Below are 20,229 nucleotides of genomic sequence, written 5' to 3'. Positions count from 1 at the left end.
ATAACAAGAATAATGTTACTTGCCAAGCGCTCACTACGTGCTAAGCACTGCTCTTAGCGCCAGGGAAACACAGACACTCCCTGCTCGCAATAATAAATGATGATAATAATAATAATAATAATAATAATAATAATAATAATGTTACTTGTCAAGCGCTCACTACGTGCAAAGCAGCGCTCTTAGCGCCAGGGTAGAGGGCCAGTCAAGCCGATTGAACACATTCATTCATTCATCATCCTATCGAATTGATGGAGCGCTTACTGCGCTCAGGGCACTGTGCTGACCGCCTGGAAAGGACTATGCAACAAGAAACACAGACACTCCCTGCTCGGAATAATAATAATAATAATAATAATAATAATAATAATAATAATAATAATAGTGTTACTTGCCAAGCGCTCACTCCGTGCTAAGCACCGCTCTTAGCGCCAGGGTAGAGGGCCAGTCAAGCCGATTGAACACATTCATTCATTCATTCAATCGAATTGATGGAGCGCTTACTGTGCTCCGGGCACTGTGCTGACCGCCTGGAAAGGACCATGCAACAAGACACTCCCTGCCCGCAATAAGAAGAAGAATAATGTTACCTGTCAAGCGCTCACTGCGTGCTAAGCACCGCTCTTAGCGCCAGGGAAACACAGACACTCCCTGCTCGTAATAATAATAATAATAATAATGATAATAATAATAATAATAATAGTGTTACCTGCCAAGCGCTCACTACGTTCTAAGCACTGCTCTTAGAGCCAGGGAAACACAGACACTCCCTGCTCATAATAATAATAATGATAATAATAATAATAATAATAATAATAATAGTGTTACTTGCCAAGCGCTCACTACGTGCTAAGCACCAGCTCTTAGCGCCAGGATAGAGGGCCGGTAAGCCGATTGAACACATTCATTCATTCATTCGTCCTATCGAATTGATGGAGCGCTTACTGCACGCAGGGCACTGTGCTGACCGCTTCAAAAGGCCCATACAACAAGAAACACAGACACTCCCTGCTCGCAATAATAATAATAGCAATGATAATAATAACAATAATAATAATAATGATAATAATAATAATAATAGTGTTACTTGCCAAGCGCTCACTACGTGCTAAGCACCAGCTCTTAGCGCCAGGGTAGAGGGCCAGTCAAGCCGATTGAACACATTCATTCATTCATTCATCAATCGAATTGATGGAGCGCTTACTGCGCTCCGGGCACTGTGCTGACCGCCTGGAAAGGACCATGCAACAAGACACTCCCTGCCCGCAATAAGAAGAAGAAGAATGTTACCTGTCAAGCGCTCACTGCGTGCTAAGCACCGCTCTTAGCGCCAGGGAAACACAGACACTCCCTGCTCGTAATAATAATAATAATAATAATAATAATAATAATAATAATAATAATAGTGTTACCTGCCAAGCGCTCACTACGTGCTAAGCACTGCTCTTAGTGACAGGGAAACACAGACACTCCCTGCTCGTAATAATAATAATAATAATAATAATAATAATAATAATAATAATAATAATGTTACTGGCCAAGCGCTCACTACGTGCTAAGCACCGCTCTTAGCGCCAGGGTAGAGGGCCAGTCAAGCCGATTGAACACACTCATTCATTCATTCGTCCTATCGAATTGATGGAGCGCTTACTGCGCTCCAGGCACTGTGCTGACCGCCTGGAAAGGACCATGCAACAAGACACTCCCTGCCCGCAATAATAAGAAGAATAATGTTACTTGTCAAGCGCTCACTATGTGCTAAGCACTGCTCAGCGCCAGGGAAACACAGACACTCCCTGCTCGTAATAATAATAATAATAATAATAATAATAGTGTTACCTGCCAAGCGCTCACCACGTGCTAAGCACTAATCTTGGCGCCAGGGAACCACAGACACTCCCTGCTCGTAATAAATAATAATAATAATAATAATAATAATAAGTGTTACTTGCCAAGCGCTCACTACGTGCTAAGCACCGCTCTTAGCGCCAGGGTAGAGGGCCAGTCAAGCCGATTGAACACATTCATTCATTCATTCGTCCTATGGAATTGATGGAGCGCTTACTGCGCGCAGGGCACTGTGCTGACCGCTTCGAAAGGACCATGCAACAAGAAACACAGACACTCCCTGCTCGCAATAATAATAATAATAATAATAATAATAATGATAATAATAATAATAGTGTTACTTGTCAAGCGCTCACTACGTGCTAAGCACCGCTCTTAGCACCAGGGTAGAGGGCCAGTCAAGCCCACTGAACACATTCATTCATTCATTCGTCCAATCGAATTGATGGAGCGCTTACTACGCGCAGGGCACCGTGCTGACCGCCTGGAAAGGACCATGCAACAAGACACTCCCTGCCCGCAATAAGAAGAAGAATAATGTTACTTGTCAAGCGCTCACTACGTGCTAAGCACTGCTCTTAGCGCCAGGGAAACACAGACACTCCCTGCCTGTAATAATAATAATAATAATTAGTGTTACTTGCCAAGCGCTCACTACGTGCTAAGCAGCGCTCTTAGCGCCAGGGTAGAGGGCCAGTCAAGCCGATTGAACACATTCATTCATTCATCATCCTATCGAATTGATGGAGCGCTTACTGCGCTCAGGGCACTGTGCTGACCGCTGGAAAGGACCATGCAACAAGAAACACAGACACTCCCTGCTCGCATTAATAATAATAATAATAAGAAGAATAATAATACTGTCAAGCGCTCATGATGTGCTAAGCACTGTTAGCGCTAGGGTAGAGGGCCAGTCAATCCGGTTGAACACAGTCCCTGCCATTCAATCATTTATTCATCCAATAGTATTGATTGAGCACTTACTGCGCACAGGGCACTGTACTAAACGCTTGGAAAGGATTATGCAGTAATAAACACAGACACTCCCTGTCCGCAATAATAATAATAATAACAACAATAATACTGTCAAGCACTCACTATGTGCTAAGCACTGCTCAGCGCTAGGGTAGAAGGGCCGGTCAATCCAACTGAACACAGTCCCTGCCATTCATTACATTCATTCATCCAGTCGTATTGATTGAGCGCTTACTGCTCACAGGGCACTGTACTAACCGCTTGGAAAGGACAATGCAACAATAAAGACGGACACTCCCTGCCCGCAATAATAATTATTATAATAATAATAGGCCTTCCCAGGCTGAGCCCCCCCTCCTTCCTCTCCCCCTTCTCCCTCCCCATCTTCCCCGCCTTACCTCCTTCCCCTCCCCACAGCACCTGTATATATGTATATATGTTTGTACATATTTATTACTCTATTTTACTTGCACATAATTATTCTATTTATTTTATTTTGTTAATACGTTTTGTTTTGTTGCCTGTCTCCCGCTTCTAGACTGTAAACCGGCTGTTGGGTGCGGACCGTCTCTATATGTTGCCAACTTGTACTTCCCAAGCACTTAGTTCAGTGCTCTGCACACAGTAAGCGCTCAATAAATACGATTGAATGAATGAGTCAATCGTCAAGCGCTCACTATGTGCTAAGCACTGCTCTTAGCGCTAAGGTATAAGGGCACTGTACTAACCGCTTGGAAAGGACAATGCACCAATAAACACAGACACTCCCTGCCCGCAATAATAATAATAATAATACTGTCAAGCACTCACTATGTGCTAAGCACTGCTCTTAGTGCTAGGGTAGAAGGGCACTGTACTAACCGCTTGGAAAGGACAATGCACCAGTAAACACAGACACTCCCTGCCCGCAATAATAATAACAATAATAATAATAATAATAATACTGTCAAGCGCTCACTACGTGCTAAGCACTGCTCTTAGTGCTAGGGTAGAAGGGCCAGTCAATCCGATTGAACACAGTCCCTGCCATTCATTCATTCATCCATCCAATTGTACTGATTGAGCGCTTAATGTGCGCAGGGCACTGTGCTAGCTGCTTGGAGACCACAATGCAACAATAGAGACACTCCCTGCCTGCAATAATAAGAATAATAATACTTGTTAAGCGCTCACTATGTGCTAATCACTGTTCTTAACGCTAGGGTAGAGGTTGAACACAGTCCCTGCCATTCATTCATTCATCCATCCATCCATCCAATCATCATCATCATCATCAATCGTATTTATTGAGCGCTTACTGTGTGCAGAGCACTGTACTAAGCGCTTGGGAAGTACAAGTTGGCAACATATAGAGACAGTCCCTACCCAACAGTGGGCTCACAGTCTAAAAGGGGGAGACAGAGAACAAAACCAAACATACTAACAAAATAAAATAAATAGAATAGATATGTACAAGTAAAATAAATAAATAGAGTAACAAATATGTACAACCATATATACATATATACAGGTGCTGTGGGGAAGGGAAGGAGGTAAGATTGGGGAGATGGAGAGGGGGATGAGGGGGAGAGGAAGGAAGGGGCTCAGTCTGGGAAGGCCTCCTGGAGGAGCTGAGCTCTCAGTAGGGCCTTCTGGCACACAGTTCAGTACACAGTAAGGTCTCAAAGTACTTACTGTGCGCAGGGCACTGTACTAAGCGATTGGAAAGGACAATGCAGCAATAAAGACAGACACTCCCTGCCCATAATAATAATAATAATACTGTCAAGCGCTCACTATGTGCTAAGCACTGTTCTTGGCGCTAGGGTAGAGGGCCAGTCAATCAGGTTGAACACAGTCCCTGTCATTAATTCATTCATTCATTCATCCAATCGTATTGATTGAGCACATACTGTGCGCAGGGCACTGTGCTAGCCGCCTGGAGACCACAATGCAACAATAGAGACACTCCCTGCTCGCAATAATAATAAGAATAATAATACTTGTTAAGCGCTCACCTTGTGCTAAGCACTGTTCTTAATGCTAGGGTAGAGGCGAGTCAATCCGGTTGAACACAGTCCCTGCCATTCATTCATTCATCCAATCGTATTGATTGAGCACTTACTGTGCGCAGGGCACTGTACTAAGCGCTTGGAATGCAGCAATAGAGACAGACACTCCCTGCCTGCAATAATAATAATACTGTCAAGCGCTCCCTATGTGCTAAGCACTGTTCTTAGCGCTAGGGTAGGGGGCCCGTCAATCAGGTTGAACAGAGTCCCTGCCATTCATTCATTCATCCAATCATCATCATCAATCGTATTTATTGAGCACTTACTATGTGCAGAGCACTGTACTAAGCGCTTGGGAAGTACAAATTGGCAACATATAGAGACAGTCCCTACCCAACAGTGGGCTCACAGTCTAAAAGGGGGAGACAGAGAACAAACCAAACATACTAACAAAATAAAATAAATAGAATAGATATGTACAAGTAAAATAAATAAATAACTAAATAGAGTAATAAATATGTACAAACATATATACATATATACAGGTGCTGTGGGGAAGGGAAGGAGGTAAGATGGGGGGGATGAAGAGGGGGATGAGGGGGAGAGGAAGGAAGGGGCTCAGGCTGGGAAGGCCTCCTGGAGGAGGTGAGCTCTCAGCAGGGCCTTGAAAGGAGGAAGAGAGCTAGCTTGGCGGATGGGCAGAGGGAGGCCATTCCAGGCCCGGGAGATGACGTGGGCCAGGGGTCAATGGCGGGACAGGCGAGAACGAGGTACGGTGAGGAGAACGAGGTACGGTGAGGCTCAATCGTATTGATTGAGCGCTTACTGTGAGCAGGGCACTGTACTAAGCGCTTGGAACGCAGCAATAGAGACAGACACTCCCTGCCTGCAATAATAATAATACTGTCAAGCGCTCACTATGTGCTAAGCACTGTTCTTAGCGCTAGGGTAGGGGGCCCGTCAATCAGGTTGAACACAGTCCCTGCCATTCATTCATTCATTCATCCAATTGTATTGATTGAGCACTTACTGTGCGCAGGGCACTGTGCTAACTGCTTGGAAAGGACAACGCACCAATAAACACAGACACTTCCTGCCCACAACAATACTACTTAAGCGCTCATGATGTGCTAAGCACTGCTCTTAGTGCTAGGGAAGAGGGCCAGTCAATCCGATTGAACACAGTCCCTGCCATTCATTCATCCAATCGTATTGATTGAGCGCTTAATGTGCACAAGGCACTGTACTAAGCGCTTGAAAAGTACAATGCAACAATAATAATAACACTTGTTAAGTGCTTACTACATGCTAAGGACTGTTCTTAGCGCTAGGGTAGAGGGCGAGTCAATCAGGTAGAACACAGTCCCTGTTATTCATTCATCCAATTGTATTGACTGAGCGCTTACTGTGCACAGGACACTGTACTAACCACTTGGGAAGTACAATGCAGCAATAGAGACAATCCCTGCCTACAATAATCACCATAGTAATACTACTTGTCAAGCGCTTACAATATGCTAAGCATTGTTCTTAGTGCTATGGTACAGATGAGTCAACCAGGTTGAACACAGTTCTTATCATTCATTCATCCAATCGTATTGATTGAGCACTCACTGTGCACAGAGCACTGTACTAAGCGTTTGGAAAGTACAGTAAAGCAATAGAGGTAATCCCTGCCCACAATAATGATACTTGTTAAGCACTTACTATTTGCTAAGCACTGTTCTTAGCACTAGGGTAGATATATTAATGGTATTTGTTAAGCGCTATGTGACAAGCACTGTTCTAAGCACTGGGGTAGATACAAGGTAATTGGGTTGTCCCACGGGGGGCTCACACTCTTAATCCCCATTTTACAGATGAGATAACTGAGGCACAGAGAAGATAAGTTACTTGCCCAAAGTCACACATCTGACAAGTGGTGGAGCCAGAATTAGAATCCACGTCCTCTGACTCCCAAGCCTGTGCTCTTTCCACTAAACCACAAATAATATTGTTAAGCACTTACTATGTGCTAAGCAGTGTTCTTAGCACTAGGGTAGAGGCGAGTCAAACAGGTTGAACACAGTCCCTGTCATTCATTCATTCACTCAATCATATTTATTAAGCACTTACTATGTGCAGAGCACTGTGCTGAGTGCTTGGAAAGTACAATTTAGCAATAAAGAGAGACAATCTCTGCCCATGACAGAGCTTTGAGTCTAAAAGGGGGAAGACAGACATCAAAACAGCCCACTGTCCCACAAGGGGCTCACATTCTTAATCCCCACTTTACAGATGAGGGAACTGAGGCCTCGAGAAGTTAAGTGACTTGTCCAAGGTCACACAGCAGACAAGTGGCGGAGCCGGGATTAGAACGCATGATTAACGGGTTTACAGTCTAGACGGGGGGAGACGGACACCAAAACAAGTAAATGGGCATCAATATAAATGAGTAGAATTATATATATATACATATATATGTATGTGTTGTGGGGTGGGAGGGGGAGCAAAGGGAGTGAATCGAGGTGACGCGGAAGGGAGGGGGAGCTGAGGAAGAGGAGGCTTAGTCTGGGAAGGCCTCTTGGAGGAGGTGAGCCTTCAGTAGGGCTTCAAAGGGGGGGGAAGAGTGATTGCCTGGCAGATTTGAGGAGGGAGGGCATTCCAGGCCAGAGGCAGGACATGGGCCGGGGTCGGCGACAACGCAGGAGAAATCGAGGTCCAGTGAGAAGGTTAGCACCAGAAGAGCGGAGTGTGCAGGCCGGGATGAAGAAGGAGAGAAGGGAGGTGAAGAGAGAGAAGAGAAGTGGGTTCTAATCCCAACTTTGCCAGTTATCTGCTGGGTGACCTTAGGCGAGTCACTTCACTTCTCTGTGCCTCAGTGACCACATCTGGAAAATGGGGAATAAGACCATGAGGCCTATGCAGGACAGGGCCCCAGTTTGCTTGTAATAATAATAATAATGATAATAATAATAATAATAATGGCATTTATTAAGCGCTTACTATGTGCAAAGCACTGTTCTAAGCACTGGGGGGGATACAAGGTGATCAGGTTGTCCCAAGGGGGGCTCACAATCTTAATCCCCATTTTACAGATGAGGTAACTGAGGCACAGAGAAGTTAAGTGACTAGCCCAAAGTCACACAGCCGATAAGTGGCGGAGCCGGGATTCGAACCCATGACCTCTGACTCCCAAGCCAGTGCTCTTTCCACTGAGCCATGCTGCTTGTACCACTCCAGCACTGAGTACAGTGCCTGGCACATAGTAAGCACATTCATTCATTCATTCAATTGTATTTATTGAGCGCTTACTGTGTGCAGAGCACTGTACTAAGCACTTGGGAAGTACAAGTTGGCAACATATAGGGATAGTCCCTACCCAACAACGGGCTCACAGTCTAGAAGGGGGAGACAGACAACAAAACAAAACATGTGGACAGGTGTCAAGTCGTCACAACAAATAGAATGAAAGCTAAATGCACATCATTAACAAAATAAATAGAATAGTAAATATGTACAAGTAAAATAAATAGAGTAATAAATCTGTACAAACATATCCAGGTGCTGTGGGGAGGGGAAGGAGGTAGGGCGGAGGGGATGAGGAGGAGGAGAGGAAAAAGGGGGCTCAGTGTGGGGCATAACAAATACCCTAATTATTATTATTACCACCTGTCTGGCTCCAGACTAAGCCCCGCTTTTCCTCATCTCCCACCCCCTTCCGCATTACCCTGACTCCTCCCTTTGCTCTTCCCCCCACCCCACCACACTTATGTATAAATCTCTAATTCGATTTATTTTTATTGATGCCTGTTTACTTGTACTGATGTCTGTCTGTCCCCCTCTAGACCGTGAGACCGTCGTGGGCAGGGACTGTCTCCCTTTATTGCTGTTTTGTACTTTTCAAGCACTTAGTACAGTGCTCTGCACACAGTAAGCGCTCAGTAACTAAGATTGAAAGAATGAATGAAAGCAGCAGGACCAACCCGAGCTCCCGCGGTGCCCGGCCTGGTCAGCCTGGAGGTTCAGCCCAGGGGCTGAGCCCTCTGCCTAAGGTCTGGTCCCTCTGCCTGAGGTCTGGTCTCTGGAGTGGCCGGAGAGATGCGGGGAGAGGAAGGAGGCTGCACCCAAGTACCGCCTTGGGATAGACAATCAGGGAGAATTCCCCTCCCCGCAACTGCCCTGGCTCCCACCCTATAGTAGGGCCAAGGTGGGCGCAAAGAGGCTTCCCTGGGGCCCATCCTCCCAGGCTGAGGACAGGGCCCCCCTTGAAAGAGGGGGTGGGTACCCAAGGGTCTGTGTGCATCTTGGAGAAGCAGCGTGGCTCAGTGGCAAGAGCCCGGGCTTTGGAGTTCAAATCCCAGCTCCGCCAATTGTCAGCTGTGTGACTTTGGGCAAATCACTTCACTTCTCTGGGCCTCAGCTACCTCATCTGCAAAATGGGGATTAAGACTGTGAGCCCCACGTGGGACAACCTGATCACACTGTAACCTGTCCAGCGCTCAGAACAGTGCTTTGCACTGAGTACGCGCTTAATAAATGCTATCATTATTATTATTATTATCTATTTGTGTGTGGGGGTCGGTCTGGGTTGTGTTGCTAGGGAAGCTCAGAGGCCCACAGAGGCGCTTCGGAGAGGGAGCAGAACCTCGCTTCGAATCGAAGAATTGGAGAAGCGACGTGGCTTAGTGGAAAGAGCCCGGGCTTGTGGGTGTTAATCCCAGCTCTGCCACTTCTCTGCTGTGTGACCTGGAGTAAGCCACTTGACTTCTCTGGACCTTAGTTATCTGTAAAATGGGGAAGACGACTGTGAGCCCCATATGGGACAACCTGATTACCCGCATATCTACCCCAGAGCTTAGAACAGTGCACACAGTAAGCACTTAACAAATACCATAATTATTATTATTAATAATAATTGATACTTCCACTTATCCCTACGTGGCCCCCCAGTTGAAATTCCCAGCCCGAGAAGCTCTAAGGGTCTGCAAAGAGGAATTCTAGGGGGATGTGGCAGCCTCCCCAGAGCACCCCAGCAGACACTTGGAATGGGATGGGGGACCTCACCCACAGGGGAGTGGCTCCCCGCTGCTGGAAACTGGTTGGGAAAGAGAGAGCCTCCATTCAAGAGGTCAAGGCTGTTCTGAGCCCCTGAAGTCTCACACATACACACACACTCTCTTCATGGGTGCATTTCACCATCAGTACCATCTTTTCCTAGTACAAAGGACAGAAGGAAGAACTTTCTACATCTGTCCTGTTTCCTCTCACAGCCCCACATCAGAATGACCGGCACCGTGGCCATTAAGTACCTTGTAATGGGCCCTACATTTGAGGAAAACTGAAGATCGATTTGCCCTTTCTGCATTACCAAAAAAGATGAGTTGCCATTTCAGAAAGTATTCAAAACCCATTTTTGGCCAGAAAAGTTCAAATGCAAGCCAGCTTCAGAAGGGGAGGCTCTCAGTTTAGCTGGAAACAAAAGTCCTTGATCTGTTTTGTCAAAGAAAAAAAAAAAAACAAGAGAAATGTAATGTGCTAATGACTTTTAAATTATTTGAATCTCAATAAAAATTTATAGCTAAGGTTGCAAAAATATTAACCACAAAGGACAGATGATTTCTTAGCTCTAGGTTTAGACTACTGTTGCGAATAGTTCCAAATTATTTTTCTCTTGTCTTAAAATTCACAGTTGGCAGCCTCCAAGAAAAATGAAAATCTTAAAATTCCCAAACCAATGGACAAATTACCCCAAGAATCTGCAGACAAGCTCAGTTGCTTTAGCTTCCGCTGCCCTAGCTAAAAGTTAAATAATTCAGTGCAATCTCATTTGGTTCAGAGCTTGTCATACTAACAGCATCCCAAATGTTTTCCAGTTAATAGAGTTACAATGAAATGATAAATCAGAGGGCAGGCATGCATTGAGAGTTATAAGCAAGGAAGAAAAGATGCTTTCATATGACAAAAATAAAGCAAAACTCTTTCAAAAATGATAACAAAAGAGTGTTAGCTTACTAGTTTTCTACCAGAAATAGGAAGAGAGGAAGGGATATGAAACATTTTCTCCTCAAACAGTGTAGCAGTGAGTTCTCATTACACAAATAAAAATATTTACCTTTAAAAATCAAGCAATAGCCACGGACGTTTCAATAGCTTAATCAGTTAAATAACTCTGCATCCACCCAGCAATTATTTCCAAAAAAATAAAAATGAAAAAAAATCAGGCTAATTGTTTTTGTTTTCTTCAGTGAATCGTTTTCAGACTCACAAATGTCCTTCATAACACTGCTTGAGGCCTTTGGGAAATCTCCAGTAAACTTGGAAAGATAACTAATGAACACATTGTCTCTACAAAGTGATATTCTTTCTTCTTTGGTGGGGCAGTTACTGTGATGTTTACTTGTTTTTTACTCTTCAGTGTTTGAAGCACACAAGAACCCATCACTGACACTCATTAATTGTGATGGAAAAGCTTCATATATTTTACAGCTATCAGAGGCTAATTCTCTGGGTTTATTCGTAATTTGTCACCAAACCAAAATTCCATGCGGGCAGGGAATGAGTCTACCAACACTGTTCTATTGTACTCTCTCAAGGGCTTACTGCAGTGCTTACTGCAGTACTCTGCAAACAGTAAGCGCTTAATAAATACCACTGCTGCTGCTGCTGATGCCATCCACAGTTTCTTTTTCCCATTCCAAGTCATTTGTGTAAACACTCCAAAGGTTTAGACCACCACTCTCCCCACCTTCTCCCCACTGCGAGGGTATAATATAATGGACTTGATACATATAGTTTATCAAGAGAAGCAGCGTGGCTCAGTGAAAAGAGCTTTGGAGTCAGAGGTCATGGGTTCAAATCCCGGCTCCGCCAATTGTCAGCTGTGTGACTTTGGGCAAATCACTTAACTTCTCTGTGCCTCAGTTACCTCATCTGTAAAATGGGGATTGACTGTTAGCCCTCTGTGGGACAACCTGATCACTCTGTAGCCTCCCCAGCACTTAGAACAGTGCTTTGCACATAGTAAGCGTAATAAATGCCACCATTATCCCATCTCCTCCAAGAGACCTTCTTGGATTAAGCCCTAATTTCCCCTTTTCACCCTCTCTTTTGTGTTATTTATGCCATTGGCTCTGTATCCCTTAAGCACTTGATTCATTCATTTATTCAATTGCAGTTTTTGAGCACTTTCTGTGTGCAGAGCACTGTACTAAGTGTTTGGGAGAGTACAACATAACAATAAACAGGCACATTCCCTGCCCAGGACTGCTGCACAGCAATTATACCCTTTCTTTTCCTCCATAGGTCATTTATTTTAATGTCTGACTCCCTCTGCAGACTGTCAGTTCCTTGTGGGCAGGGGCTGGGCCCACATTGCACAATACAGTATTGTATTGTACTCTCCCAATTGGTAAGCACAGAGCTCTGCACACAAAAAGCACTCAATCAATACCACTAATCAATCGAAAAGTGTTTATACAGTCCTTTCCGCCATTGTGCCTGCATTCATTATTTGCTCACCGAGGAATTGACGAACGAACAATTTTCCCATGACTCACGTCTGTCTAGATACAACACTATCCACAAATCAATGCAAGGAGATGTTGTGTTGGAAGAAATAATAATAATAATATTTTCATGACAATTATTAAGTGCTTACTATGTGCAAAGCACTGTTCTAAGCGCTGGGGAGGTTACAAGGCAATCAGGTTGTTCCACGGGGGGCTCACAGTCTTAATCCCCATTTTACATATGAGGGAACTGAGGCCCAGAGGCCCAGAGAAGTTAAGTGACTTGCCCAAGGTCACACAGCTGACAATTGGCGGAGCCAGGATTTGAACCCATGACCTCTGACTCCAAAGCCCGTGCTCTTTCCACTGAGCCATACTGCTTCTCCAAAATGGTTTGGTTCACATACACGTGGCTTCAGTCAAGACACGAATATTACAAGGCAAGTTTTCTGTAACACAAGTTTCTTCCAGAGTGCAATACCAGGGCCATAGAACCAACTACATTTCCCACCAAGTGGTATTTGGGTTTGCACTATACTCGGATGCTGTAGCTAAATCATCTCGATGATGTGGCTCAAAAATCCCAGATGTTATGCCTGGGCACCAGCACCGGGTGAGCGGCATTTGATTATTCATTCAATCGTATTTATTGACCGCTTACTGTATGCAGAGCACTGTACTAAGCTCTTGGGAAGTCCAAGTCGGCAACAAATAGAGACGGTCCCTACCAAACAACGGGCTCACAGTCTAGAAGGGGGAGACAGACGACAAAACAGCTCCCCACAGTACCTGTATATATGTTTGTACATATTTATTACTCTATTTATTTATTTTATTTGTACATATTTATTTTATTTATTTTATTTTGTTAATATGTTTTGTTTTGTTGTCTGTCTCCCCCTTCTAGACTGTGAGCCCACTGTTGGGTAGGGACCGTCTCTATATGTTGCCAACTTGGACTTCCCAAGCGCTTAGTACAGTGTTCTGTACACAGTAAACGCTCAATAAATACGATTGAATGAATGAATGAATGAACAAAACATGTGATCAGGTGTCAAGTCATCAGAACAAAAAGAATTAAAGCAAAATGCACATCATTAACAAAATAAATAGAATAGTAAATATGAACAAGTAAAATAAGTAAAGTAAGAAATCTGTACAAATGCTGCGGGGAGGGGAAGGAGGAGAGGAAAAAGGGGGCTCAGTCTGGGAAGGCCTCTTGGAGGAGGTGAGCTCTCAGTAGGGCTTTGAAGGGAGGAAGAGAGCTAGCTTGGCGGATGGGCAGAGGGAGGGCATTCCAGGCCAGGGGGAGGACGTGGGCCAGGGGTCGACGGCGGGACAGGTGAGAACGAGGTACACTGAGGAGGTTAGCAGCAGAGGAGCAGAGGGTGCGGGAACGTATTTGATTATGTTCCCAGATCCAGTCATTTACTTTTCGCACTGATGCTAATCAGAACATTCCTTACCTGGCATTCTGTAAATTTACATTTCAGAAATTTTTCTCGGTACATTTCTTAGATTTTAAATATATTTTCAGATTTCCACACTACCGAAGTTTCAGATGAGCATTTGCCATGATACCAGAGAAGCAGCGTGGCCTAGTGGAAAGAGCAGAGTCCTGGGAGTTGGAGAACTTGGGGTCTAATCCCCGCTCTCTCACTTGCCTCCTATGTGACCTTGGGTGAGTCACTTCTTTGTGACTTGGCTACTGCATCTGTAAAATGGGGATTAAATCCTACTCCCTTCTACTTTGACCGTGGGACAGGGCCCGTGTCTGACCTGATTGACTTGTATCTACCCCAGCGTTTAGTGCAGTCCTTAGCACGTAATATTTAACAAATACCGTAATTTCCTCATCACCTCTTTATGTCTTTGTTTCATTGCTCCTGATGGGCTCTCTAGTAGAATCCCCTAGCTATAGTCATAATAATAATAATGATGATGGCATTTATTAAGCACTTACTATGTGCAAAGCACTGTTCTAAGCGCTGTGGAGGTTACAAGGTGATCAGGTTGTCCCACGGGGGGCTCCCAATCTTAATCCCCATTTTACAGATGAGGTAACTGAGGCCCAGAGAAGTTAGGTGACTTGCCCAAAGTCACACAGCTGACGATTGGCGGAGCCGCGATTTGAACCCCTGACCTCTGACTCCAAAGCCCGGGCTCTTTCCACTGAGCCATGCTGCTTCTCTAGATTATGAGTCCCTCAGGGCACAAGGACTGTTTCTAATTCCTATATGTATACTACTTCACAGGACTTAGTACAGTGCTGGGCACACAATAAGCATCTAATAAATACTGTTGCTACACTATAATTATTGTAAATCAATCAGTAGTATTTATTGAATGTGTACTATATGCCCAGCACTGTACCAGATGCTTTGGAGTAGGACAGTAGTATGAGCATTAATTTAACTCCTACTTTGTGTAAACCACTGTTTTGAGAAGCAGTGTGGCTTAGTGGAAAGAGCACGGGCTTGGGAGTCAGAGGTAGTGGGTTCTAATCCCGGCTCTGCCACTTGTCAGCTGTGTGACTTTGGGCAAGTCACTTACCTTCTCTATGCCTCAGTTACCTCATCTGGAAAACGGGGATGAAAACTGTGAGCCCCACGTGGGACAACCTGATCACCTTGTATCCCCCCGGTGCTTAGAACAGTGCTTTGCACATAGTAAGCGCTTAACAAATACCACCATCATCATCCTCATCATCATAATCCCGGCTCTGCCACTTGTCAGCTGTGTGACTTTGGGCGAGTCGCTGAACTTCTCTGTGCCTCAGTTACCGCATCTGTAAAATGGGGATTAACACTGTGAGCCCCATTTGGGGTGGCAGCAGAGGCTGCTAGGAGGCCTGATGGTTTGGAGGCTGGGCAGGAGTGAGACTAATGAGGAGGAGGTATTTTTGGGGAGAGGGAGATGGAGGAGGTGGTGAAAGGTGGAGAGCAGTGGTTCCAATTTGGGGGAGGCACTGTGAATGTCAGGGAGACAGCTGGGACAGGGGCTGGGGCCAAGACTATACCCTGCAGCCCCTCCCGGGCTGGGGGTCCGGTTCCTTGTCCCCAGTGAAAGCGTTGGAACGGTGGTACCCTGCAACCACCAGCAAAGTGAAGACATTTTCCTCCCGAAACCACGGTTCCAGCAATGTTTCGTCTTCTGAAACTGGTTTGGGCCTGTTCTGGTTTATTTCCATGACTGACGCTGGGCATTCTCTCCCCCGGCAGCAGGCTGGTCTGGCTGACGGCAAAGGGGCCAAACAGGGCTCACATTACTCTATCCTTCCTTTGGTTGACATTTCCCATGTTTAATTATCTGACAGACTTCCTTCTAGCTATCCAGACTCCTGTCTGTGGCCATTTAAATCCACTTCACCTTGCTTGTTCCTATCTGGCCTTCCCAGACTGAGCCCCCTTTTTCCTCTCCCCCTCCCCAACCCCCCCGCCCTACCTCCTTCCCCTCTCCACAGCACCTGTATATATGTTTGTACAGATTTATTGCTCTATTTATTTTACCTGCTCATATTTACTGTTCTATTTATTTTTTGTTAATATGTTTTGTTTTGTTGTCTGTCTCCCCCTTCTAGACTGTGAGCCCGCTGCTGGGTAGAGACTGTCTCTATATGTTGCCAACTTGTACTTCCCAAGCGCTTAGTACAGTGCTCTGCACACAGTAAGCGCGCAATAAATACGACTGAATGAATGAATGAATGAATCTGGAAGTAAACAAAACCCTTTCTACTTTTCCACTACATCTACTCAGCCCTGCTTACTGGGTTGAAAGCAGGGGAGCCTCAGATTCAGTCTTCCTTCAGACCTTCTCCATCTCTACCCAGAACCATGAGGTAACAGGATACATTTCTTTCCAGGGAGCAAAGGGGGAAAAGAAGCTGGCAGGGCTCATTAGAATAAAGCCTGGGGGAAATATGTCCAATATGTCCAATGATCAGGGATAGCCTCAGTTGATAGGATACTAGTGGAGAGCCCAGTGGAAGTGCTATTTAACCATTTCCCTTCAGCTCTGTGTGACTTTGGGCGAGTCACTTAACTTCTCTGGGCCTCAGTTACCTCATCTGTAAAATGGGGATGAAGATTGTGAGCCCCGCTGTGGGACAACCTGATCACCTTGTAACCTCCCAGTGCTTAGAACAGTGCTTTGCACATAGTAAGCGCTTAATAAATGCCATCACTACTACTACTGTACTGCTTCTGGCCTGAAACTCCACCCCCTTTCAAATCTCCTCCAAGAAGCGTACCCTGATTTAGCTGTCATTTGCCCACCTTACTCTCCACCACCATTGCTGTCCCAGAAGCCCAGCTGTCATCCCCCTCAATTTCTCACTGTCCTGCAGTCAGCCACTAAATTCTGCCAGTTTTTCTTCCATGATATTTTCTGAGTCCTTCCCTTTCTGTTCAGTCAGGCGGCTACATCCTTGGTAGCTCAAAATATAAGCACTCAACCAATCATGATTAGACTCCTAGCAATCAATCAATGGCATGAATTACTGTGTGCCAAGCACTGTACTAAGCGCTTGGAAGAATATGCCACAAAAGAGTAGTTATAGATGATCCCTGACCATGAGTAGCTTACAGGCTAGAAGGGTTGACAGACATTAAAATAAATTACAGATGGGTATGCATAGAAATACTGTGGAAATAGAGCATGGGTGAATATCAAAATGCCTAAGGGAAAAGGCTAAAGTGCATAGGTGACACATGAGTTGGGGGGTTAGATAGGGAAGTGAGGACTTAGTTGGGGGAAGCCAATTGGGGGAGAAGTGATTTTAGAAGGACTTTGAAAATGGGAAGAGAGGCAGTCTGTAGGATATGAAATACGAAGGAGTTCCAAGAGTGTGACCCTGGGAGTCAGAGGACCTGGGTTCTAATCCTGGCTCTGCCACTTGTCTGCTGTGTGACTTTGGGCAAGTCACTTCACTTCTCTGGGCCTCAGTTACCTCATCTGCAAAATGGGGATTAAGACTGTGAGCCCCACGTGGGCCAACCTAATCACCTTGTATTCCCCCCCCCCCAGTGCTTAGAACAGTGCTTCACACATAGTAAGCGCTTAAATACCACTATTATTATTATTATTATTAACAAGTACCATTTAAAAAAAGGAGGAGGACATGGGTACAATGAGAAGGCTGGAGTTAGAGGAATGAAGAGTGCAGGTTGGATCATAGTAGGAGATCATTTAGGTATGGTGGAAGGGGGAAAGCGCTGGGAAAGGATACAAAGGTGGGAATTAGACATGATCCCTGGCCTTCAGGGAGCTCACAACCTAAAAATATAAGTGGGGAGAGAGAATGGTGACAGATACAAAGAAGAGATGAAACAAAGCAACAAGACAAACAAAGGCGTGGACAAATGCTCAAAATAATTATCCTTCTGAAAAAGGGATCAGCTAACAAACGAGAAAGGCATAGCCTAGTGAAGCACCATTAGATAGAGCCCGGACCCGGAAATCAGAAGGATCTGCGTTCTAAAGCCAGCACTGCCACTTTCATTCATTCATTCATTCATTCAATCGTATTTATTGAGCACTTACTTTGTGCAGAACACTATGCTAAGCACATGGAAAGTACAATTCAGCAATAGAGACAATCCTTGCCCACACAGGGCTTATAGTCTAGAAAGGGGGAGACAGACATCAAAACAAGTAAACGAGCATCAATATAATATAGAATTATAGCTATATACATATCAAAACAAGTAAACAGGCATCAATATAAATAAATAGAATTATAGATAGGGACATATGTATACAAGTGCTGTGGGGTGGGGAGAGGAGGTAGAGCAAAGTAAAGTACAGGCAACATGGAGGGGAGGGGGAATTGAGGAAAAGGGGAGCTTAGTCTGAGAAGGCCTCTTGGAGGAGGTGAGCCTTCAGTAGGGCTTTGAGGGAGGGAAGTGTGTTTGGTGGATTTGAGGAGGGACAATATTCCAGGCCAGAGGTAGGACATGGGCCAGGGGTCGACGGCAGGACAGGCGAGAACGAGCCACAGTGAGAAGGTTAGCACCAGGGGAGCCGAGTGTGTGGGCTGCAATGGGGAATGAGAGAAGGAAGGTGAGGTAAGAAGGGGCAAGGTGAAGGAGAGCTTTGAAGCCAATAGTGAGGAATTTTTGTTTGACAGGGAGGTTGACAGGCAACCATTGGAGATTTTTGAGGGTGTGGGGGGGTGACATGCCCAGAACTCCAGTCTGCTGTGTGATGTTGGGCAAGTCACTTAACTTCTCTGAGCCTCACTTCCCTCATCTACAAAATGGGGATTAAGACCGTGAGCCCCATACGGGCCATAGACTGTGTCCAACCTGATTAGCGTGTATCTACTCCAGTGCTTAGTGCAGTGCCTGGAACATAGTAAGCATTTAACAAATTCCATCTAAAATGAAAAACTAAAAAAAAAAAGAAGCATATAGAGCAGGGAAACCTCTCACTCCTCAGAACCCTTTCCAGAGAGAGAGCTGCTTTGCATGGATGTCTATCATACACCTAGTGATATCAGCTGGAGCACAACCAATTACAGGAGAGGACTCAGAAAAGAGGAGGGGGTTAGGGAAATGGGAAACTCCAGAGCCATCTTTGAACACTCCATTTTAGGCATCTGAGAGGAAAGGACGGCGACAGCTGTCATTGTTGTTGATCTAAAGATGTTGCTGCCGGAGTCTAATCTTGCCTGTTGCTGTTTCCCTTCACTAGCTGCTCTGATGCAGGACAGCTGGCCTTCCCTGCCACACCTACCCAGTGACCCTGGTCCAGGCTGGACTCCAATTCCCCACTGCAACTGCTGATGGGCCTCTCTTGCCGCTAGAAGATGTGTTCAACCCGATTTACTGGTATCCACCCAGCGTTTAGCACAGTGCCTGACACATCATAATAATAATGGCATTTATTAAGTGCTTACTATGTGCAAAGCACTGTTCTAAGCGCTGGGGAGGTTACAAGGTGATCAGGTTGTCCCACGTGGGGCTCACAGTCTTAATCCCCATTTGACAGATGAGGTAACTGAGGCCCAAAGAAGTGGCCCAAAGTCACACAGCTGACAATTGGCAGAGCAGGAATTCAAACGCATTACCTCTGACTCCAAAGCCCGTGTTCTTTCCTCTGAGCCACGCTGCTTCCAAGCGCTTAATAATACCACAGTCACGATTATTAGAAAACAGCAGGCTGCAGTGACCAGGCTTAGTGGTTCGCTGCTGGCCATTTAGACGGCTTTTCTGGGGCCTTCTTACAGGCCCCACACCCTTCTTCTTCACTGACCCCCTGCCTCTCTTCCTCTGGCACTCCAGCAGAGCTGAGTCTCCAGGATAAGCTCCCAGGCAGCAGCTTTTGGTCTTTCTCTTTGCCTCCAGACCTCCTGGATCATTTCCAGATACGCCCCAGGTCACTGGGACACACTGAGCCCTGGTTGTTCTGCAAGAAAACAAGAAGATGCTGGCAGCACCAGAAAGCCACCCTGTGCACGACGCTGCGCTTACCCAGCCGGCATGAGGTTCCGTGACTGTACAGTTTCTGGCACATGTAATACTGTAAAACAAACAAACTTGCGCTGCCTCTGTCTGAAGATCATCAGTACCACAAGAAGCGAATTGTGGCAAAATAAACAGACAGAACCTTACCGTATTGGGGGATTTCTGAGTGGTCATGCGCTGCAGGATTGGCCTGCCCTGCTGCCCACCACAGGTGCAACTTCAAGAAGGTTGAGGAAACCATCTTCTTTTCCACCCTGGAAATCCTCACAGCTTTCTCTTCAATGCAAACTAACAGCACCCTCTCCTGTCTAACCATAGGACAGCACAAAAGCAAGATTTCTCCCAATTTCAAGGCCTGATGAAGTACAGGATGAAGGTGATGGCATTTGTTAATAATAATAATAACGATGATGGTATTTGTTAAGCGCTTACTACATGCAAAGAACTGTTTTAAGCGCTGGG

The sequence above is a fragment of the Tachyglossus aculeatus genome, chromosome 23 (genome assembly GCF_015852505.1).
Source record: "Tachyglossus aculeatus isolate mTacAcu1 chromosome 23, mTacAcu1.pri, whole genome shotgun sequence".
NCBI classification, from domain to species: domain Eukaryota; kingdom Metazoa; phylum Chordata; class Mammalia; order Monotremata; family Tachyglossidae; genus Tachyglossus; species Tachyglossus aculeatus.
The sequence above is the reverse complement of the archived record's forward strand: the minus strand, read 5'-3'. Positions refer to the sequence as shown.